Genomic DNA, 19,916 nt, shown 5'->3' on the forward strand with positions numbered 1-19,916 from the left:
AGAATTCTTGGTGCTTTTTGCAAGTGCCAATTATTACTAGAAATAATAGTGCATCCTTATTCCTTATATACTACATTGCATAAAAATTGAAAAAAAAAAAACCCCAGAATTTTGTCATGTGAACCAGTAGAAATTTTGTTTTGTCAAACATGCATAATATTTGGGGATACAAATGCTGATACTACTTGTCACAGAACAAAGATGAATATAATTTTGTGTGCTTCTTATTATAGCCTGGATTTTTGTGGTGTTTTAAAAAAAAAAACAAAATGAACAGGGAAATAATGTTAACTATGTTGTTCTGTAAAGTTGTCTTTTTTGCAATGGAAAGTGCTGTAGTATGATTAAGGCATGTTTTATAGAAACAATCGAAACAAATTAATGACAGAAGCACTTAGTAGCTCTGAAAATATATGCTGGACTTTTTATTGGGTAACTTTCCCTTTGGATAAAATTAGAAGACAGAGAAAAAGGATGTCTAGTTGTGTTAATGTTTTGTGTTTCACTCGCATGATTTGTCAGAAAATAACAAAAGTCCAAGAAATATAGTGAGCAAGAGAGTGAGCCCAAGCAGGAGACAGAGAAGGAGCAAGCAGTTATGAAAGGCAGAGAGTAAGGAGGCTGCCCTCTGAATTTTTTTGCTTCCTGTGTTTACACATGTTGCTTGAGCTGGTAAACCACACTGGCAGCCTTAGTCACCACAACATACTGACAGAGGGATGGTATTTACTTAAGCTCAATCTACAGCCAAAGCCATTAGGATGTGTGTTGTAGACTCTTTTCTTTACAAAACGAATAATAACAAAATCAAAAACAAGCAAACAAAGCAACCCCTAAGGGATATTTCAGCATACAATAAAATATTCCTTCAGTGAGAATGTGTTCCTTTTCTGTATTTACTGACCCAGAACATTATTCTTAGCAAAGAGTCAGAAATGCTCCATTGTTTCAGCTTGTCGTTGTATTGTTTTGCTGTGCATTTTGATTATTCTTACTTTTTAGGTCCACTTGAGTACTTAACTCCTATTACATTTTCTAGAGGAAACTCTTAATATAGATTTCCTCTTTTTTAGTACGTTTTATGCATTTCAGTATTTTTGTTTCCAAAAGTAGGAATCAATATCTAATATATCAGTATTTCCAGTTGTAGAAAATAAAAGAAAAGTATTTCTCTATGAATTCTCATTATGTTCCTGTGAGTTACAAGCCTCTGATCATTTTTTTATTTTGTGCACTCATGAAGCCCTGAAAACATTTGTGAATTCCACAGAAACGATAAGAAAAATTTACCTTCTGGTTTATCAAAAAGAAACTTTATAGCAAAAAAGTAAGCTGTTTCACTGACATTCTTCTTTCATCTTTTTTATTTTCTTCAAAACCTTGACTACTTTGCCTTGTTAAATTGAGTGATATGCTTTGTTTTGTTTTATGTTGTGCAAGCTCAGTGTGTTTGTGAGAAAGGGAAATTAGAACAGTAAGGGTGCATTTTTCCAAAACACGTGAACCTTTGTAGTGTTACCTGTACTGCACTCTCATCTCTCCTCCCAGGCTAATAGGAACAAGTAATACAGAAAGTCTAAAAAAGAAAAGAACTAAAATGGAATTATATATACAGGATAAAACCCCACTCTTTTGTAGTATGCACGGTATAAATAAATATAATTTTTTAATGAAAAACGCATTTGAGATATATAAGAATTCCTCACTGAATGAATCACTGTTCAGCATTCTTATTTCACTATGGTTCTGTTAGAGGTCAAATGGGTTTGATAAGCTTGTTTGAAAATTTACACATCACCTGTAGATAAATTCAGAAGATCATTGATATAGAAGAAATAAAAATCTGTTTATTACATAAAATTGGACTGCACATACTAAAAGGTAAGGAAAAAGGGACAAACCTCTGAAAAACTGTTAGGACCTCACAAGTCCTATTTTTAATTTCATTCAGATTTTGCTTAAGCTATGTAGAAGATATAATTTCTGTCTTGTGGACAGAACACTACTTACTGTTATTTTTAGGCAAATCTAGGCAAAAGTAGTTTCTTCAGTGTTAGTGATACTAATGTCAGAACAGTGACATTCTTTTTTTAGAAGGGCACTTACACTTACTTTGAATTGAATGGCATTTCCCTCCTTTCACCTTAGCATGCATCTTTATGAGAATCTGTATTTATCAGAATTGTTCTTGTGGTGGAATTTATATCATCTGACATTATCTGAAAAATTCATAAAGGGGCTCTGGCATAGCAGCTTGGTTTTACTGAAAGTAGCATTTCTGGGTGATCTCAGCAGAGACTCAGAGTGCAGTAATAATGACCAAACATCTCATCTCTTCAGCACAGAACATGGACTGTAATGGAGTGATGACATGATAAGTATTGTGCAGTTGCTTATGTTATGACAAATCTGTGGCTATCCCTTTGGTTTCCAAACTTGTCAGTCTAAACCATTTTGCAAGAACTAGACCAGCTTTGAGGAAGATCCTCTTTCCTTTATGTTGAGTTTGTTCCTTCTTTTTCAGTTCCTGTAGTTATTGTGGTCACTCTTCCCATATTGTTTCACTGTTTTATTCAAGGTAGTTGTATTTTTCTGTAAATATCAAAAAACCTTGTCTGCGATTAGAAAATAACTGTACTGAACCTCCTTTAGAAACTGAATTATTTGTCTGAGGTTGTTTAGGATTTTTCTTTTCATTGTGAGAGTTGGAGGGTATGGTGGGTCGGGAAAGCATATGTTAATGGTTAATCACTAGGTATCTTTTGAAAAACTGTAAGAAAATTTGGAAGGAAAACAGCACAATCAAAGCACAAGAATGGAAACCATGAGTTTTAATACCCCTGGTAGCCCCTTCTAACTTTTTAGCCTCATACATATAATATCACTTACCCACTTGTGTTTCAGTCTGTTAGGCTATCACTAACACTAATATAATTTTGCCCATAAGTGTGCTCCTGTGAGGACCAATTAGCTGGTATTAGTAAAGAGCTAATTTAACTCATAAATATTTTTGCACACCTTAAAATATTTAGTCAATTTTTCTGAGCTATATTTCAATCAGGTACATTTTATTATGTAGATGAGATTTTAACCTTGCCTTTTAAATTGTAGCTGATGCTGTGGTGACACTGTAGATGTGCACACAAGGTATAAGCACTGTCACCAAGTCACAACTCAATTCGACAAAATGTGAAAGGTATAGGTTAAAAACTTCAATAGCATATGGACACTGCTCTTAAAGATCTCTCAAAGGCTTTTCATGTCTGAGCTCATAAAATTTGTATGTTTCCTAGGAATCTGTAGATATTTTACACAGAAGAAATTCTGTAGCGTTTGCCATGGGTAAACTTCAGTGTATCTTCCTTCCTTCCCTCCTTCCTTCCTTCCTTCCTTCCTGCCTACCTGCCTGCCTTCCTGCCTTCTTCAATCTCTCCCTCCCTTCTTCACTTTTAACCTCCCTTCTGCCCTCTCTGTCTCCCTTCTTCCCTGTCTCCCTTCCTCCTGTTGTGGAACTGAAAGTGTCCTTTTTCTGCCTGTTCCACAAGTTTATACATTTTCCGTCACCTATATGTCTCCTATTCCATCCCCAAAAAAGGAACTGTTTAGGAAAAATTAGTCGAGTCAGGTTCTGTGAAGTAGCTGCCAGCAGTGGCCAGTACCTCAGTTGATTTGGTCTAGTACAATTAATAGGAAGTGGGGCTCCCAGGATGCACTTGAGTTTTCCCTGAGTTTTCACCTTTTCAACCCAGTTGAGGATCTAACATAGCTAAATATATGGGGTAGGAATGTAAAAGCAACAAGACAAAGAGCTGTGTGGGTATCATGAAAGCTCTGAAATATGATAATTTGATGTCTGATCTGTTCCAGAGATAGGAACCATTTTCAAGACCAGGGATTTAGTTCCAAAAATTTCTCTTTCAATGTGTATGATATTTTGTAATCAAAATGCTTGATGTGGACCCATTTTTCACATGGTGGTCATTAAGGGTGTCAGCTGCTGACAGAAAATAGGACATATTTTTAGAAATGTATTTGTACTCAATTCTGCAGGACATTTTCACAGCAACATTGGTGGCAGAGTAAATTATAAGGAAGGGAAAGTGTGTGGTCAAGGAGTGGACACATGCTCCTCCAAGTTTTTTTGCCACATATGTGAACAGAACTGTTCTTCAGTCACCAGAATGTTTTTGTCACTTTTCTCTTTGGGTTAACAGAATCACTCTTTTTATTTAAAAGGAGAAGCAAAGGTGTCTGTACTAAGGGCAAGAAGGCAGCAGGGGTTCTCTGTGGGGAAAAGGTGAGTGGCAGACACATGATGGCAGCTGGTATATTTCAGTTCTTTCTTAGTTTTGTCTTTTTTCTTATGTAGTGACATAAGGAAAAGACTTTGCTGCTATAGTAACTCAACAAAACAGTGACTGTAGTGCTACTTTGCTAGATAAGCATCAGCATATCCTGCTGTTGCCACATGATGAGTTCGGCTTTTTTCTCCCGTTCTGTAGGGACATAAAAGGAACTCTTTTCCATGCCCATTTCTACTTCAGGAACAGAGCAACATCATATGATGGACTGAACCTTTCACCCACATGTTCGCCCAAATACATGTCTGTTCCAGTCTCATGGTTTCTGTCTCTTCCTGCCAACACTGCAGCATTATCACTGCCTTTAAAATGGCTGTAACAGAGTGAAGTAGCAACTATTTTACATAAGTAGTATTATCTTGAGTCTGTAGTTAACCAGTCTTGTGTGGCTTGTTTTCTCTGTTCAAGTCATGATACTGAATGACAGCTTTGATTTTTTGATCAAGGTATATTGATCATGTATATCCCAATACTGTTGCTGTTATGTTTGGCACTGACACTTAAATGAAAACGGTTCTGGACCACCAAAGGGTTAAAAAATGGACATGTTTTTGACAAGTCCTCTGACTTTTGCCAGTATTATTGTTCATTATGATGACACTGTGTTTTTTTAAATAGCAGCTGTAGTTGTCATGAAACTATTTTCCCATTCCTCTCCTTTAAAGTGTGATGTTGTAAATTCATGTGACCTTTCCTGCAAAGAATAAATATTTCTTTTTTTATATAAGATCTCAAGACAAGGCTTGTTTTGTAACAAATAGTGGCCCATTACAAAGCAGGAAAAAAACTGAGCTGAGCAGAAAGAAGCTTCAGTTCAATTTCACCTCATATCTTTCTAATAACTTACTTGTCACTTTATTACCTTCCAGTAATGTGAATGCTGCTGACAAGACTGTCACACTAACAGCAGACAACACCCTCTCTTCCTTAGCCCCAGCTCTCCTGGCTACTTATTGCACTGGCCCTGAAGGGACACAAACTAATAGTGTGCTTTCAAGTTCAGCACTTGGCCATCAAATATAAAAGGATGTGTAATTGCCTGTTTATCCCCTGTGAAGGCAAAATTGAGTATAAGAACCAGGCTTTCCCTCCCCATTCCCTAACACACACACGCACGCAGACACACACACACACACACACACACACAAACATGCACACACATCTGCAGTGAGTGAAGGGAAGTCCCATCTGGAGCACTTTGATTTGTCTTTGGGAAGCCCAAGGCTGCCACTGGCTGCTCTATCGAGCTATCAGGTAGACAGTAACAAGATGGCTTCTTAGCAAAAGGTCAGCTGAGAAATACTGTCTGTAATGGCACTTTTGTCTGCTTATGTAGCAACTAATTGCTTTGTATTGGCATAAGCCATACTGTGCCTGCTAGAAATAGCTGTTTGAATTTGCTACATGTCTTGCTGCATAGGTTCAGTGTCAAACAAGATGCACAGTCTATTTTTTAACAGGTTTAGCCCATCCCTGGGTAAATTTTAGATCAATCTCATCCTCTTGGGTTCCTATCATGAATGCTAATTCCCTATATCCCATTCTATTGTCATAGGAGAATCTCCTGCTGAGGTCACCATGAAATTCAGTAAAGTTTATCTTCGATAAATGTATCTGAGACACAATCTGCTGATCTCATGAAAAGAGGAATTTTTTTTCTCATTTATACCTTCATTTGCAAGAACGCTGCTAAAAGTGCAGGCTCCAGAAGTGCTTCTCAGACCATCAGAAGAGAGAGTAATATAGTGAAGTAACTTGAGAACACATGCTATGTTTTAAGAAATTTTAAGTGCATGAAGGCCAGTGTACCGGGCTGCATTCACTCCCCTTCCATTTTGTTGTGTGCTTTCTGACTGCTGAATAGCAGTTAAAAATTCAGGTAGGCAGAGGAGCTGCTGAAGCATGCTTTCCTTGTAGGGTCTGCAGCATTCCCATGCCAAGATCCTAACACCGGTCCTGTGTGTACCTGCGAGCATTGGGCACTATGGGTTGAACAGTGCTGGCAGCCAGTGCAGAACCAAAAAATCAAACACAGGTTTCAGACAAAGCCCAAGACCAAGAGATCTAAACACAGCCATTTTGGGATCAATTCATGGCATTGGTTGGCTGCAGCACCTCTTTGCTGCTTCCAGATGCTAATGCTGTCAACAGTGCTGTGCGGTAATTTGATGTTTGCTGCAACAGAGGTGATGGTGCCCACCGTAAATATGCTAAGGTCTTTTACCAGTCAAAGGTCACTGATCTTTTCCCTCCTTTTCCTTCCGAGTTCATCAGAAGCTACAAGGGTGAAACCAGCAGACAAATTCCTGAGGCCTGTTTGTATGAGAAGTCTAAAGGCTGAGCCCAGACTCTGCTCCCCTGTCAACTCCATGTGTGCATGGCACTGACGGAGGTTGAAGCAGCTGGATGAGCTGACCTGCGATGATGAGCTTGGGCAGCCTTTCTTGCTGTACCATTTCCAAGGCTCTTTGTGAAAACTGAGGACTTTCAGATTGAAGAAATAATTTGTGTCCTTTGTGTGTGTTTTTGAATATGTGTGTGAGTGTGAATGTGACAGACAGAGGAGAAACAGAGTGTCAGAACAAGGAGCCTTAAGATTACAAGTGAGCAAAATTATATAATTTCCATCACACTTACGTAGGTGTATATATACATATATATTTCCTCATGCATTTAAAAGAACAGGAAGAGTCAGGTAGCAAATATCTAATGTGTACAGAGATTTTTCTGGTGTTCTACAGATTTTGTACATTGCTTCCTTCAAACGTTCGGAGACAAATATTTTAGGAAGATTAAGAAAAGCATCCAGGACAATTATATTTCTAGAGAAGAAAGAGAGAGCAAGACTAGCTAAGTGATGCATAAAGATTTTATAAGGCATCCATTGTCAAACAAAGGGTTGAAAATGATCAGAGGATAATGTACAGTTAGGATGGCAAACACATCAATAGTTAATTACAACCTGTCCAATTCTGCCACGAAATGCAAGAAGCTATGAACAGCAGCTCTGGGGCACCAGTGGCAGTTGTGCATGCATGTGTTCATGCCCGAGTGTGGAAACCATTATGCAGTCATCACATCCAGATCAAGAAATTTTCACATCCCCACCCCTCCACCACCTCCTGTACTGATGGGGCAGAATGCATCCCGCCCCAGTTACACCTATGAAATGGTACGGTAGCCACATGAACTGTGATTCTAAGGATGTTCTTCTTAGTTTACCCCATGACCTACAAAATAAATAGGGACACCTAAGCTGTACACAGGCAGATTTATTCGTTATTTTTCAATTATACTTTTACATTTTGGAATTTTTTTTTTAAGTATTATCTTTAACAAATACTTGTACACCCTTTAGCCATTATCTTTAATTTCCCCATATTCTTTGCCACCCTTTTCCTTTCATTCCAGGAGAGTGTCACATTAAAATTCTCTCAGAAAAGTAACACATCCTCCTAGTGTTCTTCATTTGGGAAGGTTTTATGCATTCCATCTGTAAAAATGGTTACTGTTTGTAAAGTGGCAAGTTAATAAAATGGCCACTATTATGTGTGTGTGTTTCATTTAGCTATTTAAAAATAAAAAATTCAGCATGCTGCTTTTTCTTGTGCAAACTTTGGTTCCTATATCATATGGGGTTCCTTTCCCAGAACATGGCTTGTCTCTGATGGGCAGCATTGGTGTTCTCAGTTCATGCCTCCTGCCTCCAGTTTATAAGAGTGATCTGCGTTCCAGAGCAATGTACGTGCAACAGGTGTGCAAGTAAGTTGATCTGAATCTGAACACAATCTAAATTTACCCTGGCTGAAATTCCACACACTTTTACTTACCACAGACAGCTCACTGCAACCTGTTTGTACCTATAAAAATAATGCATTGTAGAGATGGCTGAAGCAATTTGAAGTTTCATTGTTTGACTGAAGGCTCTTGCTCACTGTCACAGTTGACATTCTAACAGCTTTTAACATAGAAGGTCAAGCACAGTGATTTCCTCTATAGCTGTCTGCTGTGTTTCAGTTCTCCTGAACTGGAAAGATCGGAACCTGACTGGGGGATTCATGTGAAGATGTAAGCTGAGATAAACTGGATTTGAACCTTCATGTATTATGAAGTTCTTAGTGGTCTGGCAGTGTGTTCAGTCACAGAGGCATAAAGCCTGGAAACCCCTCTCTCAGTAGGCATGGGAGGGCTCTCACAGCCTGCCTGCAACCCCCTGTGCCCATCAGTGATGCATCAGCAGCAGCAAGGGGACTGCTGTGTAGAGAATGGAGAGCTTGCTGATGGCTGGCAAAGCTGGGCTTGGTCCAGTGGACTTTGTCAAGATGTGCTCCTGGGGTACCCACAGCCAGCCACAGCCAGGAAAGAGTGGAGTCAAGGCCTGATGGACATTTTTTACAAAGGTCTTTCTATGTTTGGAGTAGAGGAAGTTTTTAATTTTCACTGTTTGATCTCAATGTGAGCAAAAAGTGAATGCTCTGCTGTCCTGCCTGCAGAACCAAAGCATGCACTATGGAATATAGCTGTACAAGGGGATACAAAAATTTGCATCATGTTGATCTAATAATCGTGACATTAGTAACTTCATAAATATTGTATGTAGTCTAAACAAGTTTTTTCCATTAGTAATCTGAGGGAATTAAAAGTCCTGTTTTAATTTGACATTTCTTTTCTTGTATTTTCTGTACTGTAACAGTCCTACAATATGTCTTTTGCATAAAATGCATAAGGTTTTGGGGATATAAATGGAGTTTTACTCATACTTTGTCCAAATACCTCTTGTAATTTGTATCAAAATTCTTGTACAATTTTTATATTAAAAATTTATCACTCACTGATCTTTTTGTCTGTCTTTTAATTTTTTTTCATTTTTTACTGATTCAAGCAATGCATATTTCCATTGAAAGACAGATGGTCACAGAGGGATGCTCACCTGCAAGGTTTGCATATGGCCCCTTGCAGTTTGAAAGCTGCACACTGCATTTGAGAGTTTTGCATACTTCCCAGAAATTGAATAGGTTAAAGCTTTTTGGAAAGGAGATAATTTTTTTACCCCCTAGCTTTTACACATTTCTTAGAAATGTCATACTTAGTGTGGCATCCAGAAACCTACAGCCTCATTAATTTAGTCATCTGACCGTCCACAAAAAACCCTTAAGATGGACATTGCTCACACTTAAATATGTCTGAGAGATGAAGTGAAAGGTCTTGACAAACTCTAATTGGTGTCCTAGCTCAATCCTGGTTTTTGCTTTAGAAAGCAGAGGTACACAGCTCACTAATCTCAGTGTTTGGGTAAGAATTCTCTCATGCTTTAAAATGGTGAGAACACTGGCCAAATATATCACCCCACCAAACTTTATCTGTAAATCTAGGGCAGTAACATAAAAATTTATCACCAAAGGATTCAACTTGGAGTCCTTGGGATTGGCTTGTGCTCCATGCTGACTAGAAGAGGGTGCAGTGTGGGGAGATGTTTCAAAAATCCATTTGCATGGCTGAATACTTCCTTTGGCTAAGAAATCTTGGTTTTCTTCTAAGGGACATCTGTGTCAGCTAGGAAAATGTGTGCAAGGTTCTTCTGGGGTAAATTTGGTTTAGCTTCCACCCTTATGGTGCTAGTAATTTTCTACATACTGTACCTCATATCAATAAAGGCAACAAAGTAGCCTCATAATAGGATAGTTTTGTCCATTGCTCTGCCCTCATAGAGACAAAAAGGCCATGTTACAAGCATGTCGAAGACAACGTGTTGCAATAAGATTCATATTCATTCATTCTACAAGGGAAGACCGAAATAAAACTCAGCTTGTTAAGTGCCACAAAATGCTGAGCACTGAGGTGGTGATGCCTCAAAGCATGCGGGTATGTGCTGAAATTCCAGCAGTCCTGTTGGACACAATGGGAGCAGATATCTGCTTGCAAATGAGCCCCTCTTCAAACAGCGTCTAAAGAACCTACTCAGTGCTTGGCCAGAGTCAGTAACACTTTTTCACTTTTTTGGTTGTCTCACATTTCCTGATCAGCAAAATGGAGGAAACTGGGCTCACCAGCTGAATGTAGGGGTGGGGAAAGAAGGGGATGTGAAAGCCAAATAACCAGAATTTGCTAAGCACTGTGAATTGTGAAAAGTTATTGGTGAGTAATACATACTCATCATACTCATATGTATGAGTATACATTTAGGATTTTCCTAAAGTGTTTTCAATTCAGACCCTCAGCCCTCCCCAGGAGGCATTTTTCTGCAAAATATCTAGCTCTAAAAACAGGACTTCACCTTCTGATCCAGCTACTTCACAGCTTAAATTTAGTTTATGTGTTGAGTCATGAGCTATGATGATACAAGATGTCTGCCACAGGTACACTAAATAAAGTCTTGAGAATGTTTATTTCATTTGCCTGTTTTTAATCAGCCTGACATAAACAGCTCAATACCAGGGTGAATGCCTTTAATCTATTACTGACTTGCAGTTGTCAGCTTCCCTTCCCTTCCCTTCCCTTCCCTTCCCTTCCCTTCCCTTCCCTTCCCTTCCCTTCCCTTCCCTTCCCTTCCCTTCCCTTCCCTTCCCTTCCCTTCCCTTCCCTTCCCTTCCCTTCCCTTCCCTTCCCTTCCCTTCCCTTCCCTTCCCTTCCCAGAACTTCCCGGAACTTCGCTTCCCAGAACTTCCCTTAACTTCCCTTCCTGGAACTTCCCTTCCCAGAACTTCCCGGAACTTCATTTCCTTGCACCTTGCTCCTTCTCCTTCTCCTCTTACACATTCTTTCTCCCCTTATTTTTTGTCTTTTTACCCCCTTTCTTTTCTTCCTTACTTTTCCTTTCTTTCTCCTTTTTTTTTTTTTCCAAAATACTGCAAGAACATGCAGCTCCTTATTTCAGCAGGCAGGAAAAAGAGGGAAGAAGGGAGAAAAAAAGTTGAGCAACTTTGGGTGAAAGTCAACCTTTGTTGAGGCATGTGGTTATCCTCCCGTGTTATTAAATGTCATAGATGTGTTAATGTGGTTCTGCATGGAAGCCAAGCATAATTATAATATTTTAATCTGTCATAACACATCTATAATTGTCATGAATTCCCCTAAACCAATTTTTTTCCTAGCATAGGGTTTTCATACTCAGAGAAGAGATATTACCAGGCATCCAGAAAGACTGCTTTTGGCAAGCTCTGAGCTGACTGCTTGGGTAAGAGCCCTTTGAAGTACACTGGGCCACTTGAAACTTGCTGTCTGCTTGTTCACTCCCTGCAAGCCAGCAGTATGACAGTAGATTAACTGCTACTAATTTTAAAAAGCCACTCCTGCACTGATGTTGATATACCAACAATGAGCAAGGGGTGGTAAGAAGAGAGGAGGATAAAAGGTACATTATTTTGCCTGAAGTGATACTGGGGAAAAAAAAAACAACTCCTTCTATTGATCTTATGTGATGTACAGTTATTTTTAAGTCACCTGACTCATGCTTATCCAATCCTTACCCATATTCATCAGAGACAGTATAATGAACAGATATTGATTAAATGGGGTAGCTGGAGATATTTCCCAACAGTGCTAGTTCACATTGATAGGTCTCCAATGGGAATACATGGAAGTGCAGCCCTGAACATAACTTACTGTGTTCTAGGTCCTTCAATTGATTTTATTTGAAGAAAAAATATACAGTGGCTCTCCCGTGACCTTTAGCTGAAACCTCTCTGTAAAGAACATGAAATGACAGTCAGACAAAATAAGCATTGCTGCTTACACTCCTGTCTGTCGTGGCAGAGCCAAGGTAGCTAGGTACTGCATGTGTGCTGTGGTTTCCATGGGATCCCAGTACATGGAATAGCCCTGCATTCAGGAGGCATCTTCCAGTAATTAGCAAAAATAATAAAAATTGTATTATAGCCTTTATGTTGCTCTAGTGCTTCAGCTAGATTTCCATTCTGTCAGCAATTTTCTGCTGATCCTCCCACAACAACCAACACAGAGTTCAGCAAAATATCCTGTGACTGTAATGCCTTTGAACTGGTAATGCAGTGCAGTACTAGTCCTGAATGCTGGCTTCCCAAGAAGTTTAAGCAATCTGAACAATATGCCACATGGAACTCATTGAATGCCCCTTTTGACATTTCCTGAACTGCTCTGGATTGCTCTCTCAAGGCAAGTTCTTGAGAGCAGGGTGCTACTGATGTATGGTCTAGATCCCCATTTTCAGCTCCATTCCTAAACACTGTAGCAGTAGCTAGAGAAAATATCACCTACAAGTATGTGTCAAAAGGAATGCTAGTAATAAGAAAAAAAAGCCTAAAAGGAATTTACAAAGAAGACCAAAACTGGCAAGCCCAAAATGCACATTTTAGAAACCTTAGGAACTTGCCAGAAGTCAAACTGACTCGAGCTTTGCAAAATTAAAGCAAATAGCAAAATCCTCTTTCACTGGATAAATGAAGTGAGACCAAGCAACAGCATGAAGATTCTTTCGGATGAAGTGCAAAGGCTTTCTTGATCAAATATGGTTCCAGAATTTGTCAGAGAAGTCATCTTCATGAGAGTCTGGACAGCACCATGACAGCTTCCCAAACTCAGTTACAGCACTGCATATATTTCAGTTGCCCATGGACAAAAAAGAAAAATTCAAAGAAAGTCTGTGGGTGCTTCAAGAGAACAAAATAGGGACTTTTACAATGGTAACTTAAGAGAGCTTGCTTTCCATATCCAAATAAATGAGAGCTGAAAGAGAGGAATGATTGTGCTGTAGAAACATATAACAATGGATTAGGGTGTAAACACGAAAGACCTATGTATGCTAACCAGAACAAATAGTTATATATAGTGTTATGCTGGAAAGTGGAAACAAGTTTAAGTGCTGGAGCACAGACCAGCACTCCAATATCAGCAGAAGAGGCCAAAATGAGAACTAGCTAGATGATAGAGAATCAGTTTATCAGGAGATTTAAAATATGGTTATCTGCAAAAGCAGGGCTTGGACTTCCTTTCGGTCTTATTTTATCTATACCCAGTGGTGTTTAACTAAGTAACCAGACTGTTACAAGGATACCAAGGCCCTTTGGTATTCCCATCTGTACCACAGTGCACAGTAAATGCATTCATCTTGCCAACTCATGTCTAAAAGAAATATCTACACTTCTACCATATCTGATGGTAATTTTTGCTCCTTATCAGCACTTTTTTGGGTCAGTAAAAGTATCCTTGCTATATGAGATCTTTTTCTCCTTCTTTCCTAGATGGTATTTTATGCAGCTCTCTCTCCTTCCTATCTTTACCCTTTTTAATAATGCATTTTAAGATCACTGAAATTTTTCTTGGTTAGAACGTTTGATTTAATTTGTCCCATATGTTTTAATCCCCTGCAACAGAATTGCAGAATTTTGTTGCACGATAGTTTTGTGAAATTTTAGAATTAAAATATCTAAGGCAAAGGACTTCCACATAGACTGTACTCCTCTAGAAGTCCTGTCCTCAGTGTTTCACAGGAGCTTCTTGCAGTGGAATATACTTTAGATAGATTCTCTCTCATTGGAGATTAACAAAATTAACAACATATCTTTTCCAGTGATATGGAAAAGATGCTGAGAGGCATCAAATCAGACATTTGATATTGCAGGTTGTCTGATCTATCTTCCTTGACTTGAGAAAAGACAAAGTTTGTCTTGAAATTTGTATTTTAAAAAATATGTTTCTAGCTGCTCTGTTATTTTGCATTATGTAAAACATTACAGTTGCTGTATAAAATTTTCCATCCTGTTCCCATGGCCTCTGGCATCCATTCACATAACTTTACACTCACTGAGCTCCATTTTGGCCTGGGTGTGTTCAACACAGCCTGGTGAAGAAAGGCTCTAATCAGTTTGACATGCCTGGAGCTGGTAGGAAACTGTACTTAGTATCCTACCCCTGGTCTGGTAATTCACATCAAAATAACAATGGTCAAACCCTTGATGTGCTACAGCAGTCAATGTCCACTGATTCCAGTGATAAATGCTGCATGAATGAAATGCAAACTGCAACTGAATTTCATTATGGTATATATGCATTGCATATTGGTTTACAAGAATTCAGGCCAGGAAGTTTACAGTATTTCAAGTTTCTCTACAAATCCACTTTATTCTGAGAACTTGATGTTTCCTTAAGCTGGCCACAGCCCAGAAAAAGCTTCACAATAATTTTTTTTCTTTTTTTCTTCTTCTTGATGTCTAAGACCCCAAAGCAGATATTTACCTAAAAGACGGTAAATTGCAAAAATGCAGGTGAACCTTTTGTTACACTATTGCAAGCTCCAAGAGCTAAGTCATACAGAAAAGTCAGACAAAGCTGTTAAGTCACAAAGAGGATGTCAGGGATGCCAATTTTATGCACATATTTGAAATGAATAAGCTATAGCAAGAATTTGCATGATTAAAAATGCCAGGTCACAAGAAAACAGTGTCAACAAGCACAAGAGAGACTCATGGACTCTGTAAAATAATTAATTCACTGAGATCAAAGGGTCAACTATAGCTAATAAAACAAAAATAATGCATGACTAAAGAGCTTGCAAAATACAATCATGTATCATGTTAAGACAAGTTCTCAGGAGGAATTTTTGTACACACTGAACTCCTGTATTCTAGAATGACTCTTTCTGTAAAACATAAAATGAGAAAACTTCTCATCTTAATTCAAAGTAACACATCAGTGCTGACTTGTGAAATAGCTTTAGTCTAATACTAAGTAATCACAATCCAAATATAATCAGCTTCAGATCTTCTAGAAGAAAGTTGTTGGAGGAGAAAAATGATCATTCACAGTTAAGTTTTAAATCAGGAGATTGTTTAGAAACATTATCCAACAAAAGCATAACACGAACATTTCTAGATATTGCATGGAGATTATTTTAAGCTACCATAACTTTCAAAAGTAGGAGAAACTGAGAACAGGAAGGCCTGAAAAAAAGACTGCTATTTTATTTCTAACCTAGTCAATGAGTTACACCATCTGACTGCATGCATCTGGATCTGCCTGGCTGGGTGCATTTCTTCTCCCCAGTAACATGAATGGATACACTTATTTCAACAAAATTTAGTAAAAAGCTAGAAACTCCAAGATAGTAGGTGTAGTAGTAAAGGACAGGACAAGAAAGAGAGTTTTTTACCCTGGGAATCATTACAGGAAGGGGAACAACTTTCCTTTCTGCTACTCTCCAATCCAGGAATAACACCTTGGAGAAAATAGACTTTGAGTTAATTCTCACAGAGCTATTTGCCTGATAGAAAACGTCTTGGACGACTTAGGCAATAAAAATAATTTTTCTGGGTTGTTTTGTTTTGTTTGGGGTTTGTTTTGGGGGTTTTTGTTTGTTTGTTTGGGGTTTTTTTGTTGGTTGATTGGTTGGTTGTTTTGTTTTGGTTTTTTTTGTTTTTGTGTTAAGGCTCAGCCCTTCTCTTCTGAGGAGTGGTGTGGTAAGGCTACTTGCTTAGTTGTAGTTAGGGCTTGGGCAGCCATCCACAGATCCAGAAAGTCTGGGAAGCTCTGGGCACCATCATTTCAGCACGGTGGACATCCAGGGCCAGCTATATCAGAGTCATTCAACTGGTTCCCACCTTTCTCAAGAAGGAATTGATAGCTCCTTAGGCTATCATGACTGGCTATTGAAATGTTTTGATCCCTGCTTATCACCCAAAAGGTGAGGACAGCACTCACACCCAAGACCCACTGCCATGAGCTGAGGCAAGCAGGGGGCAGAGGAACAAGGGTCACCTGCCTTTTCTACCACCACCTCCCTCCATATCTCACAGCTTTCTGGGCAGGTCTGAGCCACCAAATCCAGCTCAGCTGAGCTCTGGTGGAGTAGCACATTGCCATCCACCAAGCCTGACCCTTTCAAGGTTTCCCAACTGCTATCTCACCCAGCCCAGCATCCTGTGGCTGACAGGCTTCCATCAGGGAAGACTGGCAGTTTCCCAGCTTTGGCTGACAGCAATTGCTGCTAATGCTCCCCTAGAGGTTTTGTTGTTATTGGGTTGGGTTTCTTTTCTACTCATTATTGAGTCCATTATTGACACTGCTAGCTGTTACTGAATCTATATGGCCACAGTTCTGCATGGAGAGTAGATCCCATGAAGGAGTTTTAACCAACAACCTGAAAACCAACAAAATGCAGGTCCACCTTCCCTAGTCACCACTACATGGCATTACAGCATCAGGCAGCTTGTTTACTGTTGCATCCCTATGCAAGCCACAGTGTCTCAGCAATGATTTCAAGAATCAAGGCCTGTATGTGCTAAGTCATTAAAGCCAAATATATTTTAATCTATAATTGTGCAAGATTTATTTAATTTAGGTGTTTTTAATTTATAGTTCTATTGGAATTGTAATGTATTTTCAGCTTCCCATATGAAGATTTGTCAATTTTTACTGCATCTTTTAACTGTGTTCTTCCAGTCCAAGTGCCAGCAGTTTTCCAAAGCAGGTGCTGGAGGAAAAAATTGTTTCCAGCTTTTACCTGAATTAATTGATAAGATAGCTCATTCTTTTACTGATGGGTGTATGCTCCATACATGGCATTACTGAGGCTGGCCCATTGAACCCTGAATGCCGCAACTGTTGTATCAACTGTACTCATCTTCAAAAAGAAGGTTTTATGTTGTTTTTTCCAACTCAGATTTGCTGCAGCAGCTTAGATTAGCCCTCTCTCAATCCGGCTTATGGCCCTTATCTCTCTCTTAGCTGCTCTTTGCTGGAGCTCTGTCCCTGCTCCCCTTTTCCCAAGCTCATCCTCAACGGGAGCCTGGGCAGGAATGCAGCAGACTGACATTTCAGCTTTCCTTGCAGTATACCCACCTCTGGTGTCCTTGACCACCTGTCTCTCATCAACCTTCCTGTGTGCAGTCCCTTGTGTGTTATCCTCTCTCTGGCTATCAGGGATTGGCTTCCCAAAAAAACATGGTACAGCCCTGCCCTTTCCTTTTGAAGTAGGCAGGGTTCAGGGAGGTCTGGATCCTGGCCCTGATCCCATCCCTACAGGCAGAAGGATGGCAGAGTCCCAGGTTAAACCTCCTGGGAGGTTTGTCAGTGTGCTTAGTGCCAGCAGGACAGGGAGGCTCAGGTTTGGTCTGCCATGATGTGGGAACCTCATTATAAGGCTATCAGAACAAAAAATGCCAGCACAAACAAAACAAGACAAAACCTAAAATTAAAATCTGACGGTGACCACCATGGGAGCAATGTGATATTGAATGTTATAATGCAGCCTCTGTGTGAAGGAATGATTCTGAGGGACTTACTGGCTCAGCAGCTTCTCTGTGTGTATCCAGGAGTTCAGAAAGTAATGGAGTGAACATCCTTTTCTCATAACTTTTAATAAGACAGCTCATCAGCTGCGTTCACTGCATCCAGAGCAGGAAACTTGACAAGGTGCTTTGTACCAGGAAAGCACATCCAGTAAGCTCAGTGTCAGGTCCCAGTAAAGGCAGCTGTGAAGTATTATACAGATTTACCTTCTGTGTAGTTAAGAGGGCAAGCTGGGAATTCCAGGGGACAGAAAAAGCCACCCCAACTGAATAGCTGTCAAAGTGATAATCCTTTTAAGAGAGTATGTTTGCTGTGTGCTGCTTATTTATACAGAGCCTGTGTGCCTGGTGAAACTTTTCAGTCCTCATGAATTCAAAGAGGTAAAGTTTCCATTAACACAAATGAGGATGTTATATACCAAGATCCTGGGGCTCTGAGAGTAGAATATTCCCTTGAATCACTATAAATGTTGGAATCTTAAAAAAATTGACTGTTCTTTTTTTTTACTTTAATAAACCATTTAAATTAATGTCACAGTATTAATATTCCATAGCAGGATTTCCATTTAAAAAAAAGTATAAAAGATCTAACTGACTTTATGTTTAGAATCAAAATTAGGCTAAAAGCCCTTTTGTTTTCTTCATGCTGAACCAAAAAAGACAATCACAAAACACATAGATCCTAGGCTAATTTTTCCTACATTGGTTTTTTTTTGTTGTGTCTTATTTTTGTCAATCAACATTACTGGGAACTTAGAGGTGAATTCTGCAACTGAGAAACTACTTCAGTATGGATGTGCACTTGACCCTGACTCCTGGGGATGAAGAACTTGTCTTGTCTGTGCCCATTGCTGTAGATCTCCATTTTGACTGAAGCCCATAGTTACTATTCTAATATTAAAAATCCAGAACAATGTGCCCCCTGTGATGAAATCAGTAGAGAGTATGTATGTCTCCACATATGACTCAGAGGGAGAAAATGAGACAAAATTTGGCAGTGTGGCTGCTCACTGCTAGTGACAGTATTGCATGGACTGGTATCCCTGAGAGTGAAGGTGTACCACTGCCCAGAAGGTAACCAGATTTGTCACATCAAACCGATGTGTTTAAATACCACTGACTGGTCAGTGAGCATCAAGGCTCTCCTAGCAGTGGCAGAAAAGCCTTAAGCAAATTTTCTGTTCCTGTCCTCATGTCCAGTCTGTAAAGGCCTCTACGCCATTGGTTCTTTAGCTTCCTCTGATTGTGTATTCAATTTAAACAGGCACTTAACATGTTTCATGATTTTTAAATCTTTTTTAAGAGAATTTCCTAGCTATTTCATTCTAACAAAGTGGGATGGGAGTAGTTAACATGTCCATTTGCCCATTCACAAACAAGCTATTTGACTCCAAAATGCAATTACTTTCTTTTACCTGTTAGGAAATAACACTGCTAAGTATCTCTGATGTAGGCGGGAGAGGTTGCCTCCAAAAAAATGGCTGAGGCATGGGCCTATTAACCTGACCATGCTGCACTAATGATTTCACTAATGCTTTACCTTCACATGATTGAACAGGGTTTCCCTCAGATGACTGGACAAATGAGAACAGATGATCAGCCGAGTTCATAAAAGTGAAATATCTTATAGCTGCACCCCTGTTGGTCTCGTGTTATGGGTGAATCTGCATGCAGAGGGGTGAGCAGGAAGAGAAAGGGAGTTGATTGTAAAACAGCTCCATAATTACCACATAGATGAAGCTATGCATCAGTGAGAAACTTGTTTTAAAATATGTACATTGCCATAGGCATGACTGCCAAAGTCTGTTTTCACTTACACTGATAGAAACCTGGAAAAATCCTATTTTCAGTTAAGTGTCTTCAATTTGTACAAGTAAAAGTAAGAGGTGTCTCTGCCCCTTCAGAGAAAAAAAAAAAAAAAAAAAAAAGAGGGTGAGAAAACCAAGTGCAACACAGCCAGACAAAGGGCATGAATCCTTTTGTCCAAGTCCTTAAACTAATCGTATTTCCTAGTGACATAGCTTCCTTTACACATTGCAAAATACCCTATAAAGACTCTTTTCACCTTCTAAGGAAAATGTGGGCAGTGTTTTCAGAGTCCATTCTTTATTATTCTTTTAATATTCATCTGAATTATTATTTTGCTATTACCAGTGTAAGTAATGGCAGTGCTAATAAAACAAGAAACAATAAATCTTTGTCAAGTGGTCTTGGTGTGGGGTGAATAACCAGTGGTGATGCTGATTCCTTAAGAAAACTCATTTCTTGTAACATAAGCTCTACTGAAGATGGTCAT

This window comes from Agelaius phoeniceus, chromosome Z, assembly GCF_051311805.1.
Source record: "Agelaius phoeniceus isolate bAgePho1 chromosome Z, bAgePho1.hap1, whole genome shotgun sequence".
NCBI classification, from domain to species: domain Eukaryota; kingdom Metazoa; phylum Chordata; class Aves; order Passeriformes; family Icteridae; genus Agelaius; species Agelaius phoeniceus.